This window comes from Ursus americanus, chromosome 22 (genome assembly GCF_024610735.1).
Source record: "Ursus americanus isolate L20-20 chromosome 22, mUrsAme1.1.p, whole genome shotgun sequence".
Classification (NCBI taxonomy): Eukaryota; Metazoa; Chordata; class Mammalia; order Carnivora; family Ursidae; genus Ursus; species Ursus americanus.
In genome coordinates this window covers 53,253,542-53,278,847 of record NC_142148.1, presented here as the reverse complement: position 1 = coordinate 53,278,847, position 25,306 = coordinate 53,253,542, and the positions used below count along the sequence as shown (strand labels likewise).

At 47.1% G+C, this 25,306-nt stretch overlaps 1 long non-coding RNA gene across 2 annotated transcripts; it reads left to right on the top strand.

Moving 5' to 3' along the window:
• Nucleotides 1-21,888: 21,888 nt before the first annotated feature.
• On the top strand, nucleotides 21,889-25,306 carry LOC148108190 (uncharacterized). Of its 2 annotated transcripts, none has more exons than XR_015721170.1 (3): nucleotides 21,889-22,038; nucleotides 23,990-24,125; nucleotides 25,019-25,306. It is a non-coding gene; the product is annotated as an uncharacterized LOC148108190 (long non-coding RNA). The 2 variants fall into 2 exon arrangements; XR_015721171.1 differs by lacking the exon at nucleotides 21,889-22,038 and adding an exon at nucleotides 22,644-22,889.

Genomic DNA, 25,306 nt, shown 5'->3' with positions numbered 1-25,306 from the left:
TGAGGCCCACAGGCCCCACCCTCAAAACCTGGCAATGTGCTCATCCCTCATGGCATTTTCTACAAGACGAAAGTTGTCTAAGAGCAGTACTCTCAGCTGGATTTTCTTCTTCCAGTGTCAGGATACAATGCAATGCCACTTGCTTTAAGAAGGCAAAGGGATGGCTTAGGGAAAATTCTATTTCACGCTAGAGTGGAAACCATTCCTTAAAGCCACTTGAACCAGTTAATTTCATGTAAAATTTTACTTCTCTTTTGTAGAACTAGAGGAGGGAGGATTTAAAGTTCAAAAAGCATATTTACGGCTGGGCCTCATTTTGAGATTTGGTTCAATATACTGTGTAGATTAATAGGTGAAGTCTCATGTTCTTACTCTGAATTTGAAAATATAAATTTATTTAACCTCCAGAGAACCAGATGTCTATAAATAGCAAAGACCCCATACAGACATATGAATGAATTATACTATCTTTACCTTAAACTTGACTTTGGACATTTCAATTTCCTATTTAGTCAATACTTTTGTATAATCCTGAGTGTCATTTGATAAGCTGTATACATCGGAACTCATAAACGAGAAAGAAAGCCATACTTTCCCTTCCCTTCTGAAATATCATGGGACCATGTTAAAATAATTGTTCAATATCTATAAGCAGTGCTTTAAAGTCAGATGAGGCTTCTTGGTCTTTTAAAATTTATGTTTGAAAGCACTTTAGTGACTTGGATTTCATGACTGTTTCCTTTCCTGTGTTTATTTTGCTACTTATTTATTATTTAAGAATAGATGTTGTATGGTGTGTTTGCTCCTCAGGGTCCCCCTTCGGTTACATGCGTGTACAACTCCACTACCACTGATCCCCTAATGAAGCTCCTCCCCCTCCAGCCCTTTTGGCCCCTTTTAATCTCAGAACATCTTCAGGCTGTAGCACGTATCATGTTTAGCTTTGTAAACTCCTATTGGGTGGCAGCCAGATCTAATTCTCCTCTTACTATTTAATTAATTAATTAATTAATTAATTAATTAATTAATTTTTAGAGCGCGAGTGCACACGTGTGAGAGAGTGCTGGCACTTGAGAACAGGGGTGGGGAGGGGCAGAAGGAGAGGGAGAGAGAATCCCATGATGTCACGACCCCGAGATCATGACCTGAGTGAAAATCAAGAGTTGCATGCTTAATGGACTGAGCCACCCAAGTGCCCCTAATTCACCTTTTAGAGTTCAAGTTCAGAGAGAGTTTAGATTCACAAGGCAGAAATGTGAAGCTTCATGAAGAAGACAGAGTAGGGAAGGAAAGCGGGGATCCCCCATTTGAGAGGACTTCTCTGGAAATTGGTGCAGTCAGGCTAGGCCTGCTTTTCCTATCTCTCCAGATGAGAAAGGCTCCTTTCCTTTGGTCTATCTTTCTCATCCTAGCTAGTTCCATACTATTGTGAGAAGTAAATGTTACCTATTCTTACTGTAGAAACAGAGAACCACGAACACTACCTTCTTTTATTCATTCTGACTCATAGAGATCATTGCCGAATCCTGAGACTAAAGGGTGAAATAGCAGGTGTTGGCGAAGAACTCTAGAAATTATGTTCTATCTTTCCTGGCTAGAGGCAGCACACCAGGCTCTGAGCCAAGTGGGCACGCTTGTTCTGGACCATTTTCTGCCTCACAGCTGGTTGTAAGATTCTTGCTTCCATCTCTCTTCCATCTCCAGGGTTGAGTTTGGGGGAGGGAGATAGTAACCTGTGCAACTTACATATATCACACTCATAGAATAAAATATTATGTACTGGTAAAAATGGTAACTGGACATATTTACTTATGTAGTAAGGTATTGATGAAATGTTGGTGAGTAAAAAAAAAAAACCTTAAATAAATGGAAAGAAAGATGTAAGTAGAAATAAACAAATATGTAAAGCAGAATGAAAATGAAATAAATAACTTGCTTTATATAAGAAATATATAAATAGTGGACAAATTTCTCTGCAATGTTATAAAGGAAAATAAAACAGGAAGAGGCAAAAGAGAAAGGGACCAGAAACAGTAATGTAGGCCATTTCAAATATATAAGAAAATACTATTCATGACTGGAATATATATTGATATATTTTAAAGCTCTCCCATAAATGGACACATTTTCTGGAAAAATACATATTATTGACATCTACTCCAGAATAAGCATGAAATTTGAAAAATCACTAACCAAGAAAGTCATAAACGGTCGTACTATAGACAGAAGGTCCTAACCCAGGAATGCAAAGAGAATCTAATAACATGAAAGAAAATTATTTAAACATTTTATTAACAACTCAAACAACTCACAATGAATCTTAACATTCATTCAAGAAATACCTATTTCTTTAAAAAACACCTACAAAGCAGGAATAGGAGGATGCTTATTTCAAAAATGGCATCTTAATATTTTATAATGCATATGTGCATATGTACATATTTCTAAAAGCACGTCTTTGAGGTGGCTCTGTTACCTTCCTAACTGTGACTGCATTACATAATCTTTCTGATCTCTCAGTTTTTTTCAATCATAAAATGGGGATAATAATAGAACACTCTCATTTCCCCAGAAGATTAGATAAGAGGACATGAGTAATGTACTTAGCTCAGTTTCTGGCATGGCAGAGAAAAAGCAAAATAAATATTAGCTATTATGTGACTATTATTGGCATTCCTATTAATAACAAAACTCAAATGAGAATACTTAGCACCATTATTTAACACCATGAGATTGACTAAGTACAGAATGGAATAGTAACCTGTTGGATGCTCTGGGTAAGCAACATTTAGGAAGAGTTCCAGGAACAAAGTAGGACATACTTTTGGTCTTCTTTCATATTTTCTAAGTTTCATAAAATTAGTATGTAAAAATAAAATAAATTTGTTAATATTATTAAAATAGTAATACTTCATTTTCAATTTAGAGTTAAATTCACACTGGACAAAAACTCTTGAAAATACAGTGTGAAAACCTTTTATGATGAAGAGTCTGTACTCTGCCCGTGTCTCCTGTCTGGTTCTCAAAAGTGCCAATTTTGAGAAACAAGCAGGCATTTTACATGTAGTCTTGTCAAGCCCATGCTGAAATCATGCAGCTGGTCAAAGTGAAATCTGACCACAGCCTGACAAAAGGACTGAACCATTTCCAGCTTTCAAAATTGTTTCCTGGCTGAAATGTGGCAGTAAAAGCTCAAAAGGAGATTTTAAAAAACTACAATTTTAGCAAGGTCGATTTGGAAATATTCCTACTACGTCACACTCCCAGCTGGCCTTCAGCAGTAGGGGGCAGCACACCAGTGCATGAGAAATGTTTATGACTCAGGAGATACTTTCAGAAATGATATTTGAGCAAGATAAGGTAATCACTATTGCTTCCTTTGGCTTATCAGTATAAATATAATAAACTATCCACACGCAATATATATATTTCTGAACCAGTTAAGAGAAGTTGCATACATCAGCTGCCCTTTTATCTCTTTTTCCCAGCCTTATTGAGATATAATTGACATAGACCATTGGGTGGGTCAACCATTGTGAGTTACCACATCCGTCACCTCACTGCATTACCATTTGTTGTTGTTATGGTGAGAACATTAAAATGCTACTCTCATAGTTCCTGTCAAGTATGCAAGGTGGTATTGACAACTATGGTTGCCATGCTGTACCTTAGCTCCCCCAGAATTTATCTTATAACTGAAAGTTTGTACCTTTTGACCAATATCTACCCATTTTCTCCACTCCTCTGCCCTGGCAATCACCGTTCTACTCTGTTTCTGTGGGTTTCATGTTTTCAGATTCCACATGTAAGTGAGATTGTACAGTATTTGTTTTTCTCTGTGTTGGTTTGCAAGCTCCTTTGGGAGCTTCCTAGGTGAGATCTGAAATCTGTATCGGACTGTATGAGGAGGGTAGGGAAAGATGGAAGAAAGAGGCAGGCACTCCAGGTTGGTAGGTGGCAGTTCTAATCCGCCAAAGGAACTTCTTACGTATGAGGCTTGTCTGCGGTGGCAGCAAGATAAGTAGATTTCTGCACCTGCCTGCCAGATCTTAAAAGTTTTTACAGAGGTCTTAAGTGGGTTCAGTCACATATACTGTCCAGATGGTTTTAGGACCACATTCACTTTCTCAAGTTTGTGTCCTTAGGGAAGCCTCTGGAAGTGGGAAGGGCAAGTGGAATGCACATTCTAAGAACAGAGGAGGGGGTGAGGATCCCCTGATTCTCAAGGTCCAGCTCATGGGAAAACTGGTGGTCGTATCTTCTGGATGACCTCCCCCAACTGACTTATTTCACGTAGCATAAAACTCTCAAGGTCCATCCATATTGTTGCAAATGGTAGGATTTCCTTCTTTTGTGGCTGAATAATATATTTATAAATTATATATATAATATGTATTTATCTCATTTATATATATATCTCAATTATATGTATATATCTCACTTTCTTTATCCATTCATCTGTCAGTAAACACTTAGCGGGGTTCCATGTCTTGGCTCTTGTAAATAATACTGCAGTGAACATGGGGGGTGCAGATATCTCCTCAAGGTACTGATTTCACCTCCTTTGGATCTATCCCCAGAAGTGGGATTGCTGGATCCTATGGTAGTTCTAATTTTAATTTTTAAAAGAACTTCCATACTTTTTGCCATTGTGGCTGTACCTGCTTCTTTATCTCTTAAAGCTGTGTGTATTTCCTAACAATAAGGACATTCTTTTACATAACCTGACTAGTTATAAACTTCAGAAAATCTGAATCTATACCTTGAATATGAACACAATATTCTAAACCTGAATACAGTGTTTCTAAATCTGAACCTACACTTTTATCTAATACAATATAGTATCAATTAGGTATAATAACAAATACTGAATTAAATATAGTATTTTAATCTGAACATGACATTTTATCTAACACAACGCCGTATGATTATAATATTCTAAATCTGAAAAAAATACAGATTTTTAAATCTGGACACAAGCCTCTTATCGAATCCCCCAGTCACATTTCAATTTTGTCAATTGGTTCAGTAATGTCTTTTACAGCAATTTCCTTTTTCCATACAGAATCCATCTAGAATCATGTATTACATTTAGTTGTCATTTCCCTTCAATCTGGAACATTCCTCAGCTTTTCTTTGTCTTTCATGACATTGATATTTTTGAAGCACACAGATCAATTATTTTATAAGATGCCCCCTCATTTTGGGTGTGTTTAATGTATCTTTGTGATTAGACTTCAAGTTATACAGGAATGTCCCTGATGTGAGCAGCTGAAAGGATTAGAAGGGTGGCTGAGTTGAAAGGCTGAGGGTGGAAGATAGGAGGGCAGGGGCTCCTGTTATCTTCTATATATTCTCCTGCATTATTTGAGTTTTTAACAAGGTCATATAATTATTTGATAACAATTTTTTTAAGATTTTATTTTATTTTATTTTATTTTTTTAAAGGTTTTATTTATTCGACAGAGATAGGGACAGCCAGCGAGAGAGGGAACACAAGCAGGGGGAGTGGGAGAGGAAGAAGCAGGCTCATAGTGGAGGAGCCCGATGTGGGGCTCGATCCCGTAATGCCGGGATCACGCCCTGAGCTGAAGGCAGACGCTCAACCACTGTGCCACCCAGGCGCCCCTAAAGATTTTATTTTAAAGTAATCTCTATACTCCACGTGGGACTCGAACTCACAACCCTGAAATCAATAGCCCCTCCACTGACTGAGCCAGCCTGGGGCCCCAATAATTTTTTAAAATAAGGGAAACTTATGTTGGAAGGCACATATTTTGGAGGTAGGCAGGCATGCTAATTATTTTTCAAATCCTTTGAGGAGGTCAAATTGGTGGACAAAGCTAAGTATGATCTGGGGAAGAATCCTTTCCATCTGGGAGAATAAATCACTTCCCATCTACTCAGGCATTTAGAGACTCTTGCAGGTGGTGTCCTAGGAATTCAAATTTTAAGTACTTTGATGGTTGAGAGACTTAGACTTCCGGCTCTGCATTTGCATATTGCTGAGCTCATGCTGGGCATGTAAGGGCAGCTTCTGATACTGCCTTTGAGATTCTTTGGCTTCACTTTGGACACTGAAGAGGGGTTGCAAAGTTTTTCAGAATTCTGGGAATGAGAACAAGGGTTTGTAATGGGTGTAGTGATTTCCCTAGCAGCTCTAGAAAGATATGCCTCTCCAAGAATTGTTGTGAAATACTCTATTTCCCATTTTTAACTCGGTTCATCTGGGCCCCTATTTATGGGATTTTCTCAGGTAGCACACAAACTGCTTCAAACCCTGTTTTGGTGCATGATCACCTGTAACGATACCCTCTAATGCTGCTGAATTTTCCTCCTTTGGGCAATTTCTCATGCAGCTTTAGTCTGCCTAAATAAGCATGCCAATTTCCCTTTGTTATCACTGATGATCCCTCTTCCAGACTCCCCACACGCAGGCCTCCCAGATATGCAAAGGTTCAACAACCTTAGAATGAAGGCAATGATCTCCCAGGTTTGTTGTATTCTTTCCCACATCTGGCACCTGGTTGATGAGAGTAAAACGGTATTCATGACATCTAGGTCCAATGTACAGATGTAGAAAGCTGCTCTTTCAGAAACATCAAAGGCTTTGTCCATCACTCTGAAGTACCTCCACACCAATTATCTATCAGGAGGGAACTGTAGATATCCATGGCACTATTCTCACTTTTTTGGACACCCTCTCTCCTTAAAAGTTCATCCAAGGCTGACTGCCTTTTCTCTCTTCCTTCCATCAAAAGGAAGGATGGAAAAAAGGAAGGATGAAAGGAAGGAAGGAGGAAGGGAGGGAGGGAGGAAGAAAGAAAGAGAAAGAACTAAAGAACAAATCAAAGAAAGGCAGGCATAGAAACACATAGGCATCACACATTTACACACTGGTGCCACCTGTTGGCAAGCACGTTGATATGCTTTTTGCCTTGCTTTTAGCTTAGTATCCATCTAAATTCACAGCTTGAACATTTTTATGTGAGGGAATTTCTGTTATTCTACCTTCATCTTTCCAACTTGCCCTCTAAATCATCAGCTGTGGCAGTCTTCTCATTGACTGCTGATCTTTTTTTAAAATTTTTATTTAAAAATAATATTTTTTTATTATGTTATGTTAGTCACCATACAGTACATCCCTAGTTTTTGGTGTAAAGTTCAATGATTCATTACTTGGGTATAACACCCAGTGCACCATGCAATACGTGCCCTCCTTAATACCCATCACCAGCCCATCCCATTCCCCCACCCCCTCCCCTCTGAGGCCCTCAGTTTGTTTCCCAGAGTCCACAGTCTCTCATGGTTCATTTCCCCTTCTGTTTACCCTCCCTTTCTTCTTCCCTTTCTTCTCCTACTGATCTTCCTACTTCTTACATTCCATAAATGAGTGAAACCATATGATAATTGTCTTTCTCTGCTTGACTTATTTCGCTTAGCATTATCTCCTCCAGCCCCATCCATGTTGCTGCAAATGTTAAGAAATCATTCTTTCTGATGGCTGAGTAATAGTCCATTGTCTATATGGACCACCTCTTCTTAATCCAGTCATCTGTTGAAGGGCATCTCGGCTCCTCCCACAATTTAGCTATTGTGGACATTGCTGCTATGAACATTGGGGTGCATATGGCCCTTCTCTTCACTCTGTCTGTATCTTTGGGGTAAATGCACAGTAGTGCAATTGCTGGATCATAGGGTAGCTCAATTTTTAACTTTTTAAGGGACCTCCACACTGTCTTCCAAAGTGCCTGTACGAACTTGCATTGCCACCAACAATGTAGGAGGGATCCCCTTTCTCCACATCCTCTCCAACATTTCTTGCTTCCTGCCTTGTCAATTTTTGCCATTCTGACCTGCGTAAGGTGGTATCTCAATGTGGTTTTGATTTGAATTTCCCTGGTGGCTAATGATGTGTCTGTTAGCCATTTGTATGTCCTCATTGGAAAAGTGTCTGTTCGTATCTTCTGCCCATTTTTTGATTTGATTATTGGTTTCCTGTGTATTGAGTTTGAGCAGTTCTTTGTAGATCTTGGATACTAGTCTTTGATCTGGAGTGTCATTTGCAAATACCTTCTCCCATTCCGTGAGCTGCCTCTTAGTTTTTTGTGTTTTTTTTTTTTTGACTGTTTCCTTGGCTGTGCAGAAGCTTTTTATCTTGAAAAAAATATATTATTAATTAAAAAAAAAAAGAAAAAAAAGTAAAGATGAAGAACGTAGGTTCTAAGGAGAGCAGTATGTAATCTGTTCAGAGCTGTTATGGCCAAAATGATTCAGAAGAGCCTTTCATTTAGATGTGACGGTTTATATTTAAATGTTGCTTGTGATTCTGAAAAAAGAATATGGTATGGAAAAGTATGGATTAACATACGATTTTGTTGTTTACTGAAAATGAAAACTTTTTGCTGAGAAGTTACTATTTAATAAATATTTAATCTGTGTTTTATCTTACAAAAAAAAAGAATTCTTTTCTACTTCTATATGTGCATTTGGAAGTGGAATCATGTCCTTTCACAAAGACCTGGGTTTTAAAACACAAAAGATGTTATGTCTTTGTGGGATTGGAAACATGTAAGTCTTCCTATGGTGAGGGGCTGAGTCAGTGGCAGATATGAGGTGTCCTGTGGGTTGATTTATTTTTTGCTAACCTCTAAACAGCCAACACGGAGATGCCTTTTTTCACACAGCTCAGTCCCCGAAAGTCCTCAAGAGTGTTTTGTGACCTGAAAACTGGCCGTTTCTAACTATTCCTTGCAATAGTGCCAGTCTTTGAATATCAGTGTCAATGACTACGAACTACATCATACCACTTACGTGTCCCTTTTTGAAAGAAAATTATCGTAGCTCAAACATAAACCTTACAATTTCAGATATCCTCAGAGTGGGTAACCAAGGCAGGAAACCATGCCATGTATAGAACAATTCCGACTTCAAATACTCCATCCCTTTGTCTCCATAAGTCACTGAAACATCTCAGAAATCCCAACATTCCAAATCCAGATAGTAAACCTTAAAATAAGCCTGTAAACATTAGAATAACTGTATTCAAATGTCACATCAGACCAACAATGGAGTCTATGATTTATTGTAAATCATGTGTGCGTTAGCCCATCCTCTTTATTTATTACTGCTGTGTTTACTTCACGTATCTGGGCTTTGTTTTTTGAGTCATAAAGCTCATCAACATCTCACTGCTCTAAATACCTGTTCAATTGTGACTACGAATTGCATATGAGTTGGTGCCGATGTGCTAAGCATGACAGAATTTCCGAGTCTGTTTGTACATAGTTTAAATTGAAGAAGGTTTCAATATGATTTAATTATAAGGCATTATATTAGTGTCAAAATGAGTGCAAAGGACAGAAGAGAAAGTGTTCTAGGGTAGCTTTATGGAAGGAATACATTTGTGTTAAAGAAGAAATGACACCGAGCTTGATAGATAAAACTGCCAATCTCATGGCAGTTGACTTGGCTCTTCATATTCTAGCTAAAGACATTCAGTGAACAGTCAGCCCTGTTACCTCAAGAGCTGCAGGGATGGCATTTCTTAAAGCAGTGCCATCCAGCTGCCTCAGTTTCCCAGGTGACAATGAGTGGTTGGAGTGTATTTGTCCACGTTCCGTTCTGTGCACATCCACACAGCATTGCCTCTGCTCTCCCCTCTCCACTTCTCCCCACACCCCCTGCCATTTCATCTCCTTGACCCAATCCCCTCTCCTCTCTCCTCAGAATCCTCCAACAACTTCCCATTGCCGAAGAAAATGGTTTGCGCTCCTTAGGCTGGTGAGCTTGAAACTGCTACCCAACATCCATTCTTCATTCATGTCTTAGGACACTGATTTTATTCCAGGAAGAAATGCCCCGCTAGAAAAGAGCACTTACCAGCCTCCCTTGCAGCCAGGGGTGGTCTCAGAGCTGTATGTGGAATCCCTGGGACTTCCTTAAGAAAACTCTCGTAGGGGAGCTAACTCACCTGAAGAGGCATGGCCTATCATCCTTTTGCTTCTCCTTCTCAGGATCAGACCTACAACATGGACAAGATGGTGGGGGCGCCTACTGCCAACAGATAGCCTCGAGGGTGGAGAATCAGAAAAGTAGATGGAGCCTGGGTTCCCGAAGCTGTCATACCAGTTCTAGAGAGCCGACCTCCTGACTTCTTATCCATGAGAGAGTTACCACCTAATATACTGAAGCTACAGAATTTGGATCTCTGTCACAGTGGCTGACCCAATTGCTAATGGATACGGTTGGCATTGAAGGGTCTCCATACTTGGCTCCCATCTTCTCTTCCAGCTTTTGTGTCACTTATTTCTCAGTCCTGCCTCAAGATAATACCAAACAGACAATTATCTTGGACTCCTGCCCAGATTTGCCAGCATGCCACTTCCGGTGACTTTCTACTTCCTCCCAGATGGTCTACGATCAAGCCTGATTGCTCCTTCACCCAGCCTTTTAACACGATTTAGGGCAGGATCTCTGACAGCAGACTCTCTGGTTCCACCTCTTACTATTATCCTTGAGGTCTTCTTGAGCAACTTATGGGGCAATGGAAGTGTCAGACTCATTACAAGGAAAGAAATCATACTAATTAGGAGAGTAGACAGTGGTCTGAACTCAGAAACCCAGACAAGGGTTGATAAACCCATTTCCATGAGGCCCTGGAACTATGCTTGAAAAAAATTTTAGGAGACCTACTCCATTTCTCTGCTTGAGTTCCCTTTCCACAAAGTGGAGACTGATGGTTTATTAAGATTTGGAAACGATAGGAGAAACAAAGGTCACTTTTTAAGGTTCAAAAATGTTTGTTTCAGCCCAACAGCATACGTGGTTATGAATGCCTTAAAAACCACCCAGGAACTGGTAAGAGAACCTAAACTCGAATGTTCTCATGGAAGTTAGCCTGTAATTTTCCTGTTAACATGGATAATTTATTCACTCCGGCCTGTGCTGAAATAGTCACGCCCACCTCTGTGTATGTTGCCAGGATCCGGCTTATTGCACTTTTAAGTCCCCAGGCTTGTTTTCTCCATTTGCTCTAATACGAGAACAGATAAACAAGGGGGCAGTGATACGTTTTTCATTTGGTGGATTTTAAAAAGCTTTCTAATGATCTTCAGAGTATATGCACCAGGAATCAGGACAGGTGGACAGGCCCTGTTCAGGGCTGGGAGGTGGGGTCTGGCCTCAGCTCCCTCTGGGCACCTGGCGGGTCACGCCCTTGCTCCATTCCTGGACACGGTGATGGAGCGCTTAGCTGCGTGGGCTTGTCAGCTTCCTTCCGGGCACGTGGACCTTTATTTTAAAGATGTGATACTTTGAAGATATGATCTCGGTCACCAGGAAGAGAAAGCTCTTTCACAAACAATATGATTGGAGCGACTCCTCCCAGAGCCCCTGGTCAAGAAGTCAGGCTGTAGCTGCTAACGTAGTCTGTCTGAGCTCCCACCTGCTAAGAAAACCCCTTCTCAAAGAGACAAAAGCTGCTTTAAAGGAAAATGAGTCTATGGGTGAATCAGCACTCTAGGTGAATGTCTACAGCCTCTATTTCCTACGAAAAATGAAGGAAAAGCAGGAATTCAGTTGGATAATTCATAGGTGAAGGAGATTAAGAGGTCGCTTGTGATGAGTGCTGAATAATGTAAACTGTTGATATCGTACCCCTGAAACTAATATGACACTACATGGTAACTGCACTTGAATAAGAATTATTTTTTAAGATTTCATTTATTTATTTGTCAGAGAGAGAGCACGAGCACAAGCAGGGGGAGTGGCATGCAGAGGGAGAAGCAGGCTCCCCTCTGAGCGAGGAGCCTGGTGCGAGACTCGATCCCAGGACTCCGGGATGAAGCCCTGAGCCAAAGGCAGACGCTTAACCAATGGAGCCACCCAGGCATCCTGAATTTTTTTTTCTTAAAGTGCCTCACTAATACAATGATGAGGTTAGATTTTAAAATTGGATGAAAACATGAGGCAAACTTTTAGTGATGTCGCTTGAAGTTGTGGCCGATTTGTCATTTTGCTCTTATTCTTCATAATCTCTACGGCCGATTGACAAAACCTCTTTATTCACAACAGGATTCAGTCTCTCTCTACCTCTCTTTCTCTTTGTTTTTATCCCTCTTTTTAATCTGTTAGGTCCTAATTTAGGGCTTTAGGTGTAAGTTTATAAATCTTTGGGAACGATCTCGGTCATTGAAGTTCGTGCCACGTTCAGAAGCACCATTAGCCTATTTAACAGGCGGGAAGCATGAACGTCAGCTTTGCTGAGCTGCCGTAGGTCAGAAATCAAGTCCGTGTTGGAGATTTCAAGTGTACTGACTGTTTTCATTGAGCCGAGATTTTTATCGTGGATCCTCTGAGAACAGGTGGCCATTTGTGAATTCAAAGGTGTTTACTAATTTGTCTGCTTGCTTTTCTCTCCCTCATAAATAACGATATAAATACGTAGTCACACTCGTGAAAATCAAGCACTCACGTGCTTTACTTAATCACATGGAAGCCCTTTCTCCATTAAAAGCAAACAATCTACCGTCTATGTTTGTCTCGTCTGCTTCCTAACACCCAAATGAGGTAACAGGTTCATAGCACAAAAAAATTAAATAAATTTACCCATAAAATTAAAGAGACCTAGAAAGTTAGCGACGGGTAGTTGAGAGATTTCAACACATTTCTTGAAAATGGCAAACACAGGAAATGTGCGGACCCACAGAGAGAAAGAAGCCGCTGCCCACTTTACCCTAAGAGATTGCTGCTGGGACATGGGGGCTGGACTGGTTGTCGGGATTCCAGAGGCTTCGGTGTGAACCGGCGGGTCTGGTGGAGGTGGGGAGTAAGGAATGGAGCCAGACACAGTGGAAGTGAGGAATGTTTACACAACTGCTCCTGAGAGTCCCTATCTCCCATGTGCAGAATCCCCCTCGAAATCGGGGGACCCTTCTCTGAAAAATCTGCAGGTACTGGGAGGGGTGTGTTCTCATGAGTGGTGGTCGGTGCTTTTCAAATACAACCTCCGATTCTGGCCTCTGCAGAGTGTGCAACTTGCCAGTTGGCCTAAACCTACTCAGTTGTGTCATTAGGTCCTGACACCCCAATTAGAATAATGCACAGTGGGCTTCGCTGTAAGGGACTGCACCAGACTCCTCTAACACTGCTTCAGGTCCTCTGGGCCTCAACTGTTTCTTGGTCCAGCCACTGCTTCAGTGGCCACTTGACAGGCTCCAACTGCCTTTTTGCAGATGCAATTCAGTAACGTCTGTGGAGCCAGTCCTTACTGGCTTGGGAGGATTAAAACAGCCGTTATTTAAAAATTAAGTTATATAAACTTACAACTAAATAAATTATATAAGAAACAAAGGCAGTGAATATTCAAAACTCATTACTTTGTACCTATTTCGCTACATTTTACTATTATTTATACTCTGGAGTATATTCTATTGTATCTGTATGATGCCTATTGTACCCGTTATGGTGAACATACCATACAAGACACCGTTTTTCCGCATCTATATTGAAATCAGCCGTGGGGAGAATTCACACCATGGAAATGGAGAGCCAGTCGTCCAACATTTAGGACCACCGCACTGGTGCCATCAGCCAGCACATGCCTCACACCTGCCCAGCACACCTTTTACTTCTCACCCTGGGGCCTAATGAGCGGACTGAGTTGGGACACTAGGAGACCATGCTTGGAGCCCACCACGTGCCGCCTGAAAGTGCTGGGACATGAGCACCTTGTGGAGTTACTGCTCTTTGGCAAACGGGAGATGGGAGCTGGTGGACAAACCTTTGCCCCCGTCTTCCCCCGGACAGCCTGTCTTCCTTCCACCCCATCTGAGAACATAGTCCTGTTCTTAGGACTGAGCAACCAGCGTACTCAGTGGCAGCCGGCATCATCCTGTCTCCTAGTACCAGCTCCCCCTCCTTAACCCCATTTCCTTATTCCTCTGCTCTGGGATTGAACTCTCTGATAAAAATGGCATGTTGCCTCTGGCTCTGCCTTCTAGGGAGGTCAAGGTAAGGTGAGTCCTAATAAGGAAAGTCATGGGGGGGGGCGGTACTGGGAAGACAGGGGATGGTGCTAGATCCAAGGCCAGAAGCAGCAGGGCTGTCATAACCCCCAGCTGAAGAGACGAGGGCAGGGAGCAGTCAGCAAAAGCTGGAGGGTGAGTCATTTTGAAAAGATCTGAGACCTTCTGCTGATGAGCACAGACAACCCGAAACAACATGCGGGGAGGAAGACAGGAAAGTAAACGCACAGACCACACTCTGTTCTCTCTGTCTCGTCTCTTACCAGCGTGCCTCGTTGACCAAACACAACTGGGAGGGCAGAGATCAGGAGGGATCGGGACAGGGTGGAAGGAAGGGCAAATGGAAAGTGTTCCTCACAATATCCTGGAGCAACATCTGTCTATTAGCAGTCACAGCACTCAGGTGCACTTTCCACCCAGGAGAGCGTCTGGACGTAATATTGACCAGCTGTCTCGACAGGAAACAGCAAATCAGCTGTGTGCGTGTGCACGCACGTGTGTGTGTGCGTGTGTGTACGTGTGTGTGTGCGTGTGCGCGCACGTGTGTGTGTGTGCGTGTGTGTGTGAGAGAGAGAGAGAGAGAGAGAGAGAGAGAGAGAGAAACCAAAACAAAGAAAAAACTGATTCTGAAAGAAACAAAGACAGGAACTTGAGAACAAACTTATTATACATCTATGTAATAGGAATAGGGTGTTATGAGTAAAAGGAACAATCAGATAAACACGAAAGAGTTTTTAGAAATTAAAAAATGATTATGGAAGTAAAAATTTCAATAGATGAAGTAGAAGATAAATGGAGAAAAGTTTTCCAGATCCTAGGGCAAAGCCTTAGAAAATATGAGTCCATAGATAAGAGTCACAGAAGTTTCATCCAAAATAGTAACCCAGGAAGAGAGAAAAAAAAAATTGAAGAACATATCAGCCATAGCAACATTTTTTCTAGATACATCTCCTATGGGAATAGAAACAAAAGCAAAAAAGGGGGGGGTAAACAGAAGGGGGAATGAACCATGACAGTCTGTGGACTCTGGGAAAGAAACTGAGGGCTTGGGGTGGGGGAATGGGATAGACCGGTGATGGGTAGTAAGGAGGGCACGTATTGCATGGTGCACTGGGTGTTATACGCAACTAATGAATCATCGAGCCTTACATCGGAAAACGGGGATGTACTGTATGGTGACTAACATAATAAAATAAAAAATCATTAAAAAAAAAAAAGAATATGTCTAATTGTAACACGGGCACCGCTGGCCCACCCGCTGAACCCTCAGACGGCCACTGCGCCCGGCCCGCACTCAGCGTCAGCACCCCGCTCTGCCTCATACTCTTACCAAGGTGTGTCCTGTCCACGCTTGGACTTTGTTAAATGATGCCATAGCGGGGGTTCTCCTGTGACTTTATCCTTTTACTCAGTATCAGGCCGGGGAGATCCCTGCTGAAGGGCAGGCACCCTGCAGCCCAGCTGGACCCTAACCAGTGGACAGGGGGACTTTGATCTTCTTTTCATCAAATACTCCTTGAACCCCTATTACTCTGTGCCCGACGCAGAGCCGGGATCCGGGAAGTAACGTGCCCAGAGCACAGAGAGCCTGCCTGGGGGCCCCTAGCCTGCTGGAGCCGGGCTGGGTCCATGTCGGGACAGGTCCGATTTCAACCCCACTACGCCCCAGAACAGCCAGGCACAACGGCGGCCCGCACACAGTAGACACTCAATAAATGTTTGTTGTGCAGACCGAATGTTGCTCTTTAGGGGAGGGAAGTACTCTCACTTCATTTCACCACTGACGACATAGAGCATTGACCCTGTGCTCGTGAGGCCTGGCTGGACCCAGGCATGGCCTCGATCCCTGCAGGACCACAGGGCCCGGCCCGACACATGGCCCTCCGCCGCTCGCGGGGGTGCCTGGCGGAGGGCTTGTTGGACCTGAGGCCAGGGTGAAGGGCCGCCCTTTGGACCCGTGCAAACCCTGTGAGATGCTGAGCTCAGAGATTACGCAGTCTCCGAGTGAACCGGCGGTAAGCATTTACCAACACATGGCTTCCTCTCATTTACGAATATTTGAAAGAGAAAACTACTTTCGACAGCGGGGCTCTAGCTGCTTAGGGTGGGCTGTCTGGGCAGGTCGGAGGCATTTGGCAAGGCGGCCCCCCTGAGGCGTGGCGGCCCCGTGGCTTTGCTGCGACCCCATCTCTCCGGAGGGCGCTCGGGCTTCATCGGCTGTGCAGCCGTTCCGCGTCCCCTCTGCTGGAGCTGCGCCCTGGCTCTCTCGCAATCCCCGTCCTTCTGCACCGTGGGAGCGGACGAAAGAGGCCCAGCCCGAGGCACAGGAGTACACGAGTTGCTCACCACGCGTGCACACACATGCACACACACACCCAGCCCCCAGGATGCCCCATTTAGATGCTCACAAGTCCGTCAAGGTCATCGGTCCCTCTGAGGCTCCTCTGCCCCGCTCACCCGCCTGGTCCCGACAAGAGAGATCTTCCTGTGCGATCACTGTGCTGGGCTCCAAGGGAGCGGGCATCTCAGCCACAGTCCCTGCCCTGGGAGCGGACGGACCAGCACGAGGGCAGAACATCAGGCCTCTAGAGGACGGTGTTGTCCACGCTGGGGAGGTGGCACGGGGGCCCGTCATCTGTGGGGCCACAGAGGAGAAGCCTGGACTCACACCTCCCCCCCCCAGCCCCGTCCCTGTCCTGCCATCCTGCCTCCCAAGGGTTCCTCACTCTGGGCCCTCCCCACTCTGCACCCACTGCTCACTCGGACCCCTCGCTCACCAGCCTGATGACTGTAGAGCTCAGATCCCACTTCCGGCCTCTGCCCTGCAGCCTGGGTCAGTCTCCTCAAATACCTCACTGGCCCCATGTCTTTCCTGGGCCGAGTCCTCAGCCTCTTGCCACCATCCCCAGGACAGATGCCAGCCTCCCGAGCATGGCGCCTGAGCCTTCCCAACCTGGCCCCCGCCCCCTCTCCCGCTGTCTTCATCCCTCCCCAATGTGCGCTGGAGCCCATGCACTGGACGCTGTTCTGGGGCCAGGGCAGAGCCAACGGCAGGACAGACCTCCCCACCAGCTCCTCAGCTGCGGGACCCAAGGACTTGCTTGTGGGGCTCTGCACACGTCACACCGTCCCCACTGCCTTGCCTGCCGTGCTCTCCAGGCCTTTTCTCCCTGGAAAATGCCTCTTCACCTTCCTGGCTGGTCTCAGGGCTTTCTCCTCTTGCCCGAGCCCCCCGCCGGAGCCCTGCTCTGATTCCTTAGCGCCTCTGCCCCCCTCTCTTCCCTGGGTATGCACTTGCTGCCCAGGGAGCTCCGGGGGGAGGCCCGGGGAGGGCTTGTATTTTATTCTTTGCGGGCCCAGCTATTATCACAGAACCAGACGTATAGTAGGTGCTCAGTAAACATCCCAATAGAACCGAGCACGCGAAGGCTCAGGAGGGGAAGCGGCTTCCCAGCGAGCGCCTTCGGACAGCTTGGGTCTGGGAGCGGTCACGTCTGACTTCTTCATAGCCAACATTTTCTCCTGATGTGCTGGTCCTCTCGTTCCCCGGAGAAAACTCTTTATTCAGACTCATGTTTTTCTTTGTTTATGGATATGTAAACTTTACCAAGAAAAGTCAAAGCCTGGCTTATATTTTCACGTGGAAAACCAGCTAGCCCTCAGCTCAGGACTTTTGTGAGGAATAAATAATTTAACTGTTTTAGCTGTAGTGCAGTTCCGTGTTGCTGGAGAAGGAAAGAAGTGCCCCGGATCCTTCCAGAACGCTTGTTCTCCTGGGCGCTGGGGGAGGAAAATGCTCTGGATCCCTGCAGGATTAATTTATTCCAAAGAAATAGAAGAATGCTCGGTAGGCGAACATCGGATGAAGTGCCAAAGGCCAAGACAGCCTGTCCTCCGGAAGCTATGCCCTGGGAGCAGAAGGAGGTCACACAGAAAACCTCCGGGGAGGGCGGACCCAGCCTGGCCACGGGTGGAAAGAGGACACGCCCCTGGGGCATTTGGACCCTGGAGAAAGGACAAGAGGAGTAGCTGAGCCCGAAAGGCTTAGGGAAGAGAGAAGAAGAGTCAGAAACAAGTTTGTGTTGGTGCCTCGTAGGCCAAGACACTCCCTCAGCTGTCCTCACCGTGTGTGCTCTAGGCCTTGAGTTCCTGCTTTGCCTCATGTGAAAATCTGGCCCCTGATTTCTTTCTGTTAGCGTTTCTGGGGTACCCCTGACCTTTGTTTTACTTTTAATCATCTGGTGGAATTTCGTGTTAGGTCCTTTCCTTGTTACCAGCATCACACTGGATTTTGTATTTTGACCTGTTCTCCAGGTCTGTTTTTCAACTGGAAGATTTCACACATCTGCGCGAAAGTATATTCATTCTAGACTGTAAAGCAAAACACAACAGATTACACAGCAGTCTGTTTAGTATCAGCTCACAAATGTAGGACTAAATCCCAAACTGTGTGGGCGGAGCATGTGTGTGTATGGACGTACATCAAAAACTTAACTGCTTATCCTGGGTGGTGTGAGCTTTTTCTTTTTGCTTAAATGTATTTTCTCATGAACACGTGTCACACACACACAAAGGATTAAAGTTTCATAGGTTAAGAGTCAAATAATTTGCAACCAGGTTTAAGGGCAATGGGGCACCTCAACTCTTGATGGAAGAAACTCACATTACCTCTGGAGCTCTCGGCCAGAGGTGTAAAAAGGGCAATGATTTGAGGACAATAAACACCGGCTGGAACATGGTGACGAGCACCCGAACGCTGCAGTGGGCATTTCGGCTCTGTCGTGTGTGGACGCTTACGGTTATACATGTCAACATGACCCAGTGTCCACTTACCATTAAGTCAGAGGACTGGCCCTGTAGATGATTCCTATAAACCATGAGAGCAGAAGGTCATGCCGATCGCACCTGACCATGGACCGTGCTGTATGTGACGCTGGACCCTCAGAACAACCCTGCAAAGTAGGTAGTACTATTCCATCTTACAGACAAGAAACCGAGGCCCAGAGAGAGAAAGTCACTTGCCCAAGGTCAAAGACAGCACATATTGGAATCAGGATTTGCAGCAGGGGTATGAGAATGAGGAGGCCGGAACCCTGAGTTCAGGGTTGTAGCTTGGAGGGAAATAGCCCCTCCCACTGGGGGAGGAGGTAGGAGAACACAGGTGCAGCCCTCGGCTGAGGTGTGCTCTGGGCAGCCCTGCAGGGAGGCGGAAAGCACCATGCATTTGGTGGGGGGGCCCTGACCAAGTCTGGGTAGTGCAGGACAGGCTCAGGGAGGGGTGGGGCTGGCAACATGGGGGCCCAGACTTCGAAAGGCCCATATGCCTCCCGGGTCGGACTTGTAAATATTCAAATGTCCCCGCTCTCTGCACGAGGCTCTTCCACAGTCACCGGTAGGTTCAATTTTTCCAACAGCCGGTGAGGTGGGGGTCATCCCTGTTTTACAGATAAGGGAACAGGCAAATATTTGTCCCCTTCGGTGGATTGCCTTTTCATGCTCTTAATAGAATCCTTTGATGCACAAAAAGGTTTTAATTTTGATGAAGTCAGTTTCTCTCTCTTTCATTGGCTGTGTTTTTCTGTCATATGCAAGAAATCATTGCCAAATCCAACGTCATGAAGCTTCCCTCTATTCCCTATATTTAAAAGAATTTTAACACCTAAACCACCGCTAAAACGCACAAGGCGTGCTGCTATATAGCACAGTTTGAGACCGGGTCCTCCTAAACTCCGTTAGAGGGATGCCTGGGTGGTGCAGTCGGTCGGGCGTCAGACTCTTGGTTTTGGCTCAGGTGGGGGTCTTGGGGTTGTGCGATCCAGCCCTACCGGAAATCTGCTGGAGATTCTCTCCTTCTTTTTGCCCCTCCCCCACACTGCACACGCTAAATAATAAACCTTTTAAAAAAATAAACTCCATTAAAAAAAATTTATTGAGATGAAACTCCATAGCGTAAAAGTAACCTTTTCGAAGTCGACAGTTCGGTGTTGTTCAGCATTACTCACAACGGTGTGCCCATCCCCCTATTTTTGCCTCTGTCCTTTACGGTTTACAAACAATTTTCATATCTATTTTCTCCTTTGCTCTTCACAGTAATCCTGAGAGTGAGACAGAGCAGCAAGGCTGCTCCTAGGGATGGGGGTGCCCGCAGCAAGAGCCCCTGTAACAGCGAGCTCTGCAGCCAGTCCGACCTGTCCCTTCCCTGGCTCCAGCGTGGGGCGGTGTTACGCCCTTGCAGGTGGCCCCGTTAGCCAGGCTCTGCGTGCTCCCGCTTCTCCCTTGCCTGCATCTTCTGCCTCTAGATGGCCGTCATGTGGCTTTTCCACCTGTGCCTTTGGTGGCTGGTTATCTGCACTTCTGTGTCCAATCCCATCAGCACTCAAGGACAGGGCAGGCGTCTGCAGCACGAGCACTGGGGACTCACCGAAAAGCACAGGGTAAAGAAGGAGCCCTGTGGAGGACCTGTGGCCTTCTCGGGTGTTAAGGGTGAAGCCCAGAGAAGCAGAACCTCACAGGCCCCGTGCACGGCGGGAGCCAGGCCCGGACCCGTTCACACCAGAAGCTCCCTTCCTCAAACCCACCCTTGCAGCTCTTGAAGGAAAAGGGACACTGCTCTCGCCCGAGCCTCACTTAGGTCTTCTTGACAGCCGCCAAGTGTTTACCTCCCCGAGTCCTGACCACACCCAGCAGCATTTGAACAAACAGGAAGCCGCCGAGGCTTAGGGCCAGTGAAGAGCTTGGCTGTCCCACAGCTCGCACAAGAGCCAGGCTCCAGCCCAGGTCCCTAGAGCCCAGGGCTTTGCTGCCTTCCTGGAGTGGCTCATGCCTCCAAGCCGCATCAGTGAGCCTTTCCTGGGCACTGGGGGTTCATGGGTATCTCCACTCTGCCCTGTGCTGAGGCCACCAACAACGAAAACACCACGGAGAGAGCCAGACAAGTATGAGCAAAATCTGTCCTGCTTTGGAAGTCAGCGACTGTAACTACTTGTCTCATTGGTAACTACCAATGAGATCGCGGATGCCAGACCTAAGTGAGAACCAGCAGTGACCCACAGCCAATAAATAGGTGACTTAGTGAGTGAAACTCGGAACCCACGAGTCAGGCTGTGGGCAGTGAGGGCCTCACCAGGCTGGGAAGGTTGGAGGAATACTGCACTCCCAGGTCCAGGCCCACCCATCCCCGTTGTGATTCTGACATTGCTTTGTTCCTTTTCATCTTAGGCTGATGACAGATGTTTGACATTATTATTAAACATTTGTGGTTTTTAAAAAATGAATCATGGATTATTAGAACTAGAAAAGTTCCTTTCATATCATTTCCCGCTTTTTTTTTTAATATTTTATTTATTTATGTATTTGAGAGAGCTAGAGTGAGAGAGCACAAGCAGGGGGAGCAGTAGAGGGAGAAGCAGGCTCACCTATGAGCAGAGCTCTCAATGTGGGGCTCAATCCCAGGACCCCAGGATCATGACCTGAGCCCAAGGCACACACTTAACCCACTGAGCCACCGAAGTGCCCTACCCGCTCGGTTTTATAGATGCTTATGCTGGCCTGCAGAGAGGGATAGGGATGTGCCAAGGTTGGCGGGCAGGCAGAGCTGGGACTGGGATCAGCCACGAAAGCCAGCCTCCTGGGCCCAGTCTGTGGCTGGGGGAGGCCCACGGTCCCCCGGGATCAGGCCAGTCTGGAGCTGGCCAGGTACGGGCCCTGTCTCCTCTCAGACCCTCCTCATCTCTGTGCTCCCAGGCTCCATCCATTCCAGCCGTGCCCACCCCGCGGGGTTTCCTGCCGAATGTTGCTCAACCTCTCACTAGACAGAGCCAGCAAGGTTAACCGGGTTAACCAGGAATGGATCTTTCTACCCCTTCCCCACCAGCCTTTTCTGCCGTCCACGCCCGACCAACTCCGCAGTCCAGGGCACAGGAGGGCTTCCAGGAGGCAGCGAGAGCCGGGGTCGCGCCAGGCCTAGGTCTCTCCTCGCCCTGTAGAGCCGGCCCGGGGCTCCCCAGAGCAGGTGACTTTCACGCCCTGGGCCCCGGGGGCTGGGCGCCCTCGCCTGCCACTTGGGGACGCCGCCCACTTCCCTCCGTTCCCCGGGAAGGGGGCTGTCGGTGGGGCGGGGCCAATGGGGGGAATGCGCGCGAACAGACACGGCGCACGCGCCAGGATCCGCGAGCCGGTAAGGAAATGACGACCTGGCGCGGGGCCCCGCGGCCGCCCCCACCGGACCCCGCGTGCCGCAGCCGGCCACGCCCCCATGGAGGCCCCGCCCCCACCGGACCCCGCGCGCCGCAGCCGGCCACGCCCCCATGGAGGCCCCGACCCCAGGAGGCCCCTCCCCCGGGGAGGTTCCGCTCCACCGACCGCTCATTGCGGGGACCCGGCGGCTGGCTGTGGGGCGCCTGGGTGCTGTGCAGGCGGCGCTGCGCGGGGCGCGGGGCTGGGGTCGGGGTCGGCGGCCCCAGGCGCCCGAGTGGGGTGCGCCCAGCGGGCCGCAGCAGCCAAGCAGCTATGGCGGAGGCCGCACCGCAGCACCTGGCGCTGTCCTCAGGGCTGTTGGAGTTGTGCCCGCTGCTGGGGCCCTCCCGGGACAGCCTCCGCGGCCCCCAGCAGGTAGGGGCCGGTGGGGAAACGGAGGCGGGGCGCGGCCGGGCGGCGGCTACGATCGGAGCGCGGGTCTGGCCCCGGCATCCCGGGCGTCTGCGGGGTGGGGGCGGTGCTCGGGGCTCCGGCCAGACCCCCCCTCCACCGCAGCCCGCCCGGTGCGGGGACCTTGGCTGTCCTGGCCGCGGAGGAGTCGCGGGGGTCTGCGGACTGGGGAGCCCTCGCCGGAGAAGAGCGGGGGCTCGGAGGACGCGCCTCCAGGTGCTCCGCCTTCGGCCGCTCCGGCTTCGGGAAGCACACCTGGGCAGGGTGAAGGCGGCTGATGGGGGAAGGCGGGGGTGCGCCGGGGCGCCTGGGGTTACGTCGTGGCGGAAGAAAGGATTTCATTCATTATCCCGGACTTACTGTCTCCTCGGTGGTGGGTGCTGTGCCAGGCACAGCATCGTGAGGTTTGGGGTTTTAGATGTAAGGGGCACTTTCAAATGTTCTGCATTTAGTCATTTTGCGATGAAACCTAACTGTTTTTCTCGCTTGCAGAAAAGGCTGCCTACTCCCCCCCCCCCCCGCCCGGGGCCCTTTTCTCTTTCTCTGTGTGCTAGCAGCCAGAGTGACAAACCCTTTTCCCGGAAAGCAGCAGTTTTGGACACTCATTCTCTGTGTTTCTTTACTGTGCCCCTGCTTTTTCTTGGTTGTGTAACCCAGGCTTTCTTTTGAATTGGTTTGTGGCCCTCTTTTTCTCTTGGTCCAGGATGTCCATATGACTCTATCTGTGGATTTTTCTCTGGTTAGTGGTGATGCCCAGAGTACTCCGAGATTCCGGCTCTACCGCCCAGTTACCTGGGCAAGTCCTCATCTCATTCTGGACAACAGCAGTGAGAGGCACAGGAAGGCACCCGAGTATTTAGGGGTGCAGCGGAAAGGGTTGAGGTCATCAGGAGAAGCTAGATATTGCTCAAATTAACTGGATAAATGTCTCTTAATGTCTTGGTAGTCTCCTTAGCTTTTTTTTTTTTTTTTTAAGATTTATTGAGTGAGGGAGAGAGAGATAGAGCAGGAGAGGGGCTGGGGCAGAGGGAGAAGGAGAAGCAGACTCCCCGCTGAGCAGGGACCCAGGACCCCGGGATCATGACCTGAGCAGAAGGCAGATGCTTAACTGACTGAGCCACCCAGGCGACCTGTCTCCCTTAACTTCATACAGAGCCAACTTCGATGGTTTCTGCATTTCCCTCCTCCTTTCTTACTCCCCAAATCCCGGTGATGTCTGCATCCCCTTTGACCTCTGTCTCCTCTGACCCTCATCGACTGAGTTATCTCCCTGCCTCTAATTTGCCAATGGCATTGCCTCCTTTTTCTTCTGATAGGAAATGACCTGGTTTCAGTTGCTTCTTGGGTGATTTCGGCATGCATGTTGGTTGCCCCAGGGTGAGACGTGTCTCGAGAGCAGGGTGAATGGCACGGTGGTGCTTTCCTGCCCCAAACAGGCCACGGCTTTCCCAGGCAAGTGGCAGTTTGCTACTCTGCATTTTAGCTATTACCCTTTTTATCCTACACGCTGATTCTGTTAGGGGTTCAGCAAGAGGTGGAGCGCAAATATTTGGAGTAGGAAAAAGGCAGCCTTTCGGGACGGATCCAACTTCCTGGGCTGAGCCTCCTTTAAGGCCGATGTTGACGTTACAGTTACCTAAACATGTGACTTCACTTGGCCACTCTGCTGTTATAGCAGTTCTATTTCTAACGTCTGAGGCTTTTTTTATAACTCTGAAAATCACCATTTCTCTGTCGTTGACGCATTCCTGCTCGGTGACAGATGAAAACAAGCCTGGAGGTATGAGAAACATTCCACTTCCTGGTAGGGTAGTAAGGAGTCCTAACTTTCCATTTCATTTCTTAGATGGGTGGTGTTTTGTGAGGGTAGTGACAAAGACTTGGAGAATACGTCCACCCCATGGGAGGTTCTGGCTTGTACATCTCTCTCTACTCCGTGGTTGCCGTGGAGACGAGGCGTGGGGTGTGGAAGGATCTACGACTAACCCTCCGAGTGGGCCGAGAGCTCCGTGCCTCGAGTAGGTCACTGGCGTAATTCTTGGTGTGAAGGCAACATTGTAGCGGTTCTTGGTGGAGAGCGTCCAGGCTTTCGGCTTCTAGAGCAGCACTGTCCACCAGAACTTTCTGAGTGATGACGCCAGTGTTCTTCATCTGTGCCATCCGTGTGTCGGCCACTAGCCACACATGGCTACCAGGTGCTTGAGGCATGGCTAGTGCCACTGAGGAACTGGATTTTACACTTCATTGAATTTTAATTTCAATTTCAATAGCCACGTGGCTATTAACGGTGGTGGACAGCAAGTTCTAGAGCGCTAAACAAATCTGTTTTCTGTTTTATTTCACAGATTATGGCCCATCCTGTGTGAAGATCAGTGCCGCTCTATAATCTAACAGAAATAAATCTGTGGGGGCGCCTGGGTGGCTCAGTCATTAAGCGTGTGCCTTCGGCTCAGGGCGTGATCCCGGCGTTCTGGGATCGAGCCCCACATCAGGCTCCTCCGCTGGGAGCCTGCTTCTTCCTCTCCCACTCCCCCTGCCTGTGTTCCCTCTCTCACGGGCTGTCTCTCTCTCTTTCAAATGAATAAATGAAATCTTAAAAAAAAAGAATAAGAAATAAATCTGTGATGCTATCA